At 40.9% G+C, this 6,000-nt stretch overlaps 1 protein-coding gene across 1 annotated transcript in view; it reads right to left on the reverse strand.

Annotated features, from left to right (window-relative positions):
- Nucleotides 1-6,000, reverse strand: part of CRACD (capping protein inhibiting regulator of actin dynamics) — a 282,732-nt gene that overhangs the window by 138,493 nt on the left and 138,239 nt on the right. The window contains exon 4 of the mRNA XM_040491488.1: nucleotides 4,790-4,931. The gene's annotated coding sequence lies outside the window, so the exon portion shown is untranslated. The remainder of the gene's footprint in view (nucleotides 1-4,789; nucleotides 4,932-6,000) is intronic.

Raw genomic sequence — 6,000 nt, forward strand, 5'->3', positions numbered from 1 at the left:
CACAAAAAGTCACATATTATATGATTCCATTTATATTAAATCGCTACAATAGGTAAATCCCTAGCAACAGCAGATGGGCGGTTGTCAGCGGTTGAGGGGAAGGAGAAATGGGGAGTAAGCGCTTCAGGGGTACAGTGTTTTCATTTGGTGGGTGATAAAAATGTTCTGAATGTACTAACTGCCACTAAATTGTTCACTTTATGTTATATGAATTTCACCTGAATTAAAAAAAATAAATGTTTTATAATTGAGGGCTTCAGTATTTCGCATTGCTCAACAATCTACCGCTGCTGGGGAATAGGGAGGACTTTATTCCCATTCCACAGTGATAAGAGGGATTAAGTAGGTCTCTAAGTTCTAATACTTGTCACCTTTTGGCCTTTCCTACGAAAAGCCTAGTATATTCCCAGAATGTCTGTCACAGGGAAGTAATTCAAATCAATGACCCCTGACTTGCTTGGCCCTTGACAATGAGCAGCAGCAGCGACAGCAAGAGCAGCAACTGATCATCACAGGGCTAGATAATCAAACGTCCATGGGGTGCACCTGTTTACCAGCCTCTCAGCCAGCCGCCCACACTAGACCCAGGTGGCCTAGCTGCATTCGGGGACATGAGACAAAGACTATGGGCCATTTTAATTCAGTAGAAAAATATGAAGACCTTGCTCTTGCCACACTCTTTCAGAGTCAAAGAAAATTAATTTTAACAGAATAGAAGCATCTTTGGAAGGGAGGCAGTTTTTCCCTTCTTGTTTGATACTAAGAAGAATATACGCTTCAACACACAGATCCAAAGCAGTCAGCTGTTAAGTGAAAAGAGAAGCCCACGAACTTAGGAGGAATAAAAACATATTGAGAAGTTAAAAGAAGGGGCTTTGAAAAGAAACTACAAGACTATGTAACATCAAAAAATGGCTAACAACTATATTCATTTTTTAAATTTTTTTAATTTACATTCAAGTTAATTACCATATAGTGCAACAATGATTTCAGGAGTAGATTCCTTAATGTCCTTTACCCATTTAGCCCATCCCCCCTCCCACAACCCTTCCAGTAACTCTCTGTTTGTTCTCCATATTTAAGAATGTCTTATGTTTGCTAACAACTATATTTAAAAGCAGGTAGGGGACTGCCCAGTCTTACCCAACATCTCCCCCCTCTCACCCCACACCATGCAGTCAGGGCCACAGACAAGTAGGCCTCCCGAGTCCTCACCCAACCAACTTTCTGAACCATTCCATTTGTCTCACATTCTACTTACTTCTTGACATACCTCCAATTTTTCTGGTTTTGACCTTATGACTTTTTCTCCAACCACAGTTTGTCTCACCATGCAGACTTTAACACTTAGCTTTGGGATATTTTTTTTTCTAGACCAAGATCTAGACATTCCTCTGGGAATACTGCCTTTGGTGGCTTCATCCACATTTAGCCTGACCCAGGGATGTCACTCTTCACTGTGACTCACAGAAAAGTGTGCAGTTCTGTTTTCGTGTAACCTTCCCTTTACTCAGGTGTAACCCTTAAGACTAAGCCTGAAAATAAGGCTCTAGTGCTGATTTCAGATTCACAAATGGCTAGACAAGCTTCATATTAAGTAAGAATTTTTAAATATAACGAGAAAGCAAATTACATTCAATGCTTTCAAAATCCCCTGATTCTATTGCAATATGCCAACTGACTCAGAGAGCCATGTTATATTTTCCTATGTTGTGTGAGAAAAACCCATGTGATGCTGTCACAAAATGTTCTATATACCACAGAAATTACAGTATTACTTTCCTGGAAAAATTCCAAAAGGAGAGAAATAGCATCTGTTTTCTATGTTGGTCATGCTATGGAATGAAACGCAAATGGGAAGTAGGTTATAGAGGGGGCATCTATTTTCTCTCTGATAGGAATGCTGAGATAGAGCACCAATTTTGAGCTGTCTTGAGGTTAAGCAGTATGGATGGGGAATGCAATGTTGTATGTGTGCGATTCCTGTCCTCGGCCGGAACAAATCCTTGTCACCTCCATCCTCACATCACTGCCACAGCGGTGCATGTTGAATTGCAATAATCTGGCTCTTCTGCTTACTGATGCTGACTTTAGGCAAGTCACTTAAGCTTTCTGAGCCTATTTCTCCACCAGTGAGACAGGAATAATAACACCTATTCTTTATTACTGTTATGGGTTAAACTGTGCCTCCAAAATGTATACTGAAGTCCTAACCCTCAGTACCTCAGAATGTGACCTTATTTGGAAATAGGGTCATTGTAAGTGTACTAGGGGAGATCATACTGGAGTAGGGTCCTTAATCTAGTATGTCTGCTGTCCTTCTAAGAAAAAGAAAGATGGCCACATAAAGACACAAGCACACGAGAATGACATGTGAAGACAGAGACAGGGACTGACATGACACAAGCAAACCTAGGAAAGACAAGGATTGATGGCTACCACCAGAAGCCGTGAAGAGGCAAAGAAGGATTCTCCCCTCTATGTCTCAGAAGGAGCATGGCCCTCCCTTGATTTTAGACTTCTAGGCTGCAGAACTGTGAGAAAATAAATTTCTGCTATTGCAAGCCACTTGGTTTGTGGTACTTGTTACAGCAGCTCTAAGAAACGAATATGGTGGGGGGGGGGGTTATTTAGTTAGTTAGTTAGTTAGTTAGTTAGAGTGAGAGTGTGTGTGTGTGTGTGTGTGTGTTAAATGCAGGGGAAACAAACACAGAATAAACCAAGTAGGCCAGAAGAAAACAAGGCCAGAAGGTAATTTTTCTTATGTATTTAAATCAAGGAAATGACCTTATTTTCTCTGGAGCCAACACTGCCTCTCTGAACCTACCTCCCACTGTTGTCCCTCCTCCCTGCTCCAGCTCACCGGAGCATTCCTCCTGTGAGGAGGCTGTGCTTGAAATATCTCACCATGTTCACTCCTTAGGGTCTTTGCATCGGCTGCTTCCTCTGCCTAGAACACACCCAGGGTGAACTCCTACTTCCTGTCTTTCCTCAATGAAGCTGACCCTGGCTCTGCCACTTAAACACTGCAATTTGTACTCCTGTGCCACCCAGCACTCCCAATTCCCCTTATTCAGCAGTTCTTTTTCTTTTTTCCATATTCTTATTGGCTTCTAATAGCCTGGTAATTTATTTTTCTATTACATGCAGTATTTATTATCTGTTTCCCTCTATGCTAGAACATAAGCTCCACGAGGGCAGGGATCTTCATGTTTTCTTCACTTATAGGAACAAGCATCTAAAACAGTATCTAGTTCAGAACAGGTGCTTGACAAAGTTTTTTTCAAATCCATTATTTATTTTTAATTAATCACTTTGTAATTACAGAAACTGTACATGTGTACTATGAAACATCAGAAAAAATTAAAAACTTAAAATTCCTACCATTCAATAATATGTTTCAAATTATGATAAATCAGAATGATTTATAGCTTCTTTTAAATGACTCACTAAGGAATTCTATGTCTTTATATATATTTTAAGTTGTTTTTTTTTTTTTTTTTTTTTGAGAGAGAGACATAGACACCATGAGTGGGGAGGGGCAAAGAGAGTGGGAGAGAAAGAATCCCAAACAGGCTCTGCACTGTCAGTACAGAGCCCAACGTGGGGCTCAAACTCACAAACCTGTGAGATCATGACCTGAGCCAAAACCAAGAGTCGGATGCTTAACCAACTGAGCCACCCAGGGGCCCCATATACATTTTTTAGATGTTTATTTATTTTGAGAGAGAGACAGACAGGCAGAGAGAGAGGGAGTGAGAAAATCCCAAGCAGGTTCTACACTGTCAGCACAGAGCCTGACAGAGGGCTCAAACTCACAGATCGTGAGATCATGACCTAAGCCCAAATCAAGAGTTGGATGCTTAACTGACCAAGCCACCCAGGTGCCCCAAAGAATTCTGTCCCTTAAGGAAAAATGTCATGGTATAGATAGCCTCCATATTACAAGATTTGGTATGTGGGGTAAAGGAAATAATGTATCCACATAATACTAATGATTGTCATAACAACTCAGATAGTTATTTTCTTTCTTTTGATCTTATCTTTAAGTTTCATCCTTTGCACCAACTTCTAAGAAGTAGCATATACCTGTAGACAAGAGAATGGTATAATGTTGTTCTTACAGGGGAGGCACGTGGGGAAGGTCTCCCACTCCTCTCACTCAAGATGGAGTCTCCAAATTCACAGTATCAAGCTCTACGGTCCAGATGTACCACGAGACACAAGGCCACTAACTATTCCATAGAATTTTATAACAGCAACAAAACAATACAGTGATGATTACATTTTTATATTACATCCTCCCATTGGCAAAGCTTTTCATGTGAGATGAAAGAAAGGAGGCTAAGAGAATTTAAGTGACATGTCCAAGTTTACACATCTGGTAAGTAGAAGAGCTGAGTATTAAATCTAGGATTAGAAGGTCATCAGCGACAAGGATCTTTTTTTTTTTTAAAGTTTTTATTTATTTTTGAGACAGAGTGAGACAGAGCATGAACGGGGGAGGGGCAGAGAGAGAGGGAGACACAGAATCGGAAGCAGGCTCCAGGCTCCGAGCCATCAGCCCAGAGCCCGATGCGGGGCTCGAACCCACAGACCACGAGATTGTGACCTGAGCCTAAGTCGGACGCTCAACCAACTGAGCCACCCAGGCGCCCCAAGGATCTTTTAACTTGATAGTGAAATGCATACTATCCATTTCTAAAATCCCACTCACATTAAATAAAATGCTCTTTAGTACTTTCTCCATGAGCTACTTCCCTCCCCGTCCTCTAAACAAATGACTTACCTATCTTAATAGCCAAACGTCCTTTCCTTGCTGGGTAACTGTCCACCAAAATTTTCTTCTTGTAAAAAGGAGATCAGTGGTTAAGTGTTTCAGGAAATGGGATACATTGTTGAGAAAATCTGGGGATCACTGCTCTTGTGAACTGTTGAGAAAAAACAAAACATCAAGAGCTTTATATCTTCAGTCCTCTTGGGAAGCCTTCAAAATGAATCTCTTTTCCATTCTGGCAGAAGTCAGTACAAAGGAGTTTTTGTTTTGTTTTATTTTGTTTTCTGGTTTTCAATTAGGTTTAATAATATTAAACTTGCATTCCTTAGCCTAAATTTATTCTAGACTCTTAAAAGCATTTATTGTAAATTGTTTCTACTTTTGAAGGGACTGGAAAAATCATGGCCATGAATACAGAAGCTCCCGATCCTTCTTATATACAGAATTCTCACATTTATTTCTCATGGTAATTTAGCTAAAATTCAAGGAGCTAGAAGACACAAACTCAACCTAGCAGAGAACTGAAGGCAGTAATCATTAGATTGTTTCCACGCCGCCCCCCCCCCCCCCGCCCAGAGGTAGCAAAGGCACTTTTTTATTCAAACACCAATAACAGAATTAATGAGGTTAATGGGCTCTCTGGGGGTAGGGCATGCACAACCTCTTATAAACACTCCAGAATAAAAACTGTGACATAGTGACAGTATATTTTAACTGGAATGGATATGGGAAATATCCAGGGGATAACCCCAGATTCAAACATTCCCTTTGCATAGCCAAAGAAAAGAAAACAACTTTCTGGGACAATGATACAGAAAGAAATCTCTTCAAATCTTAGGATGACAATGGATGTCTGGCCCTGACCAGGAGCTGATAGTACAGGCTTAGAGAAGGATTCCCAGTCTGGTTATGAGGGGCTAGTTTGTATCAGACCAACTTTCCACTGAACACCACTAGAAAAGCTAGATAAATATATCTAAAACCTGTTTAAAGGCACTGGAGTGCTACCAAGGTAGCCAGAACATGAGAGGCCAAGATCTTAGGGAGAAAAGAAACAAAACTGAGGCAAGTCATTACACTGCTTTTCCTTTCAAAACATCTACTGATCTTTAAAAGACACAGGGCACGTTGAAAAAAAAAAAGGGGGGCGCCTGGGTGGCGCAGTCGGTTAAGCGTCCGACTTCAGCCAGGTCACGATCTCGCGGTCCGTGAGTTCGAGCCCC

The sequence above is a fragment of the Herpailurus yagouaroundi genome, unplaced genomic scaffold (assembly GCF_014898765.1).
Source record: "Herpailurus yagouaroundi ecotype Mexico unplaced genomic scaffold, PumYag 28, whole genome shotgun sequence".
Taxonomy (NCBI): domain Eukaryota; kingdom Metazoa; phylum Chordata; class Mammalia; order Carnivora; family Felidae; genus Herpailurus; species Herpailurus yagouaroundi.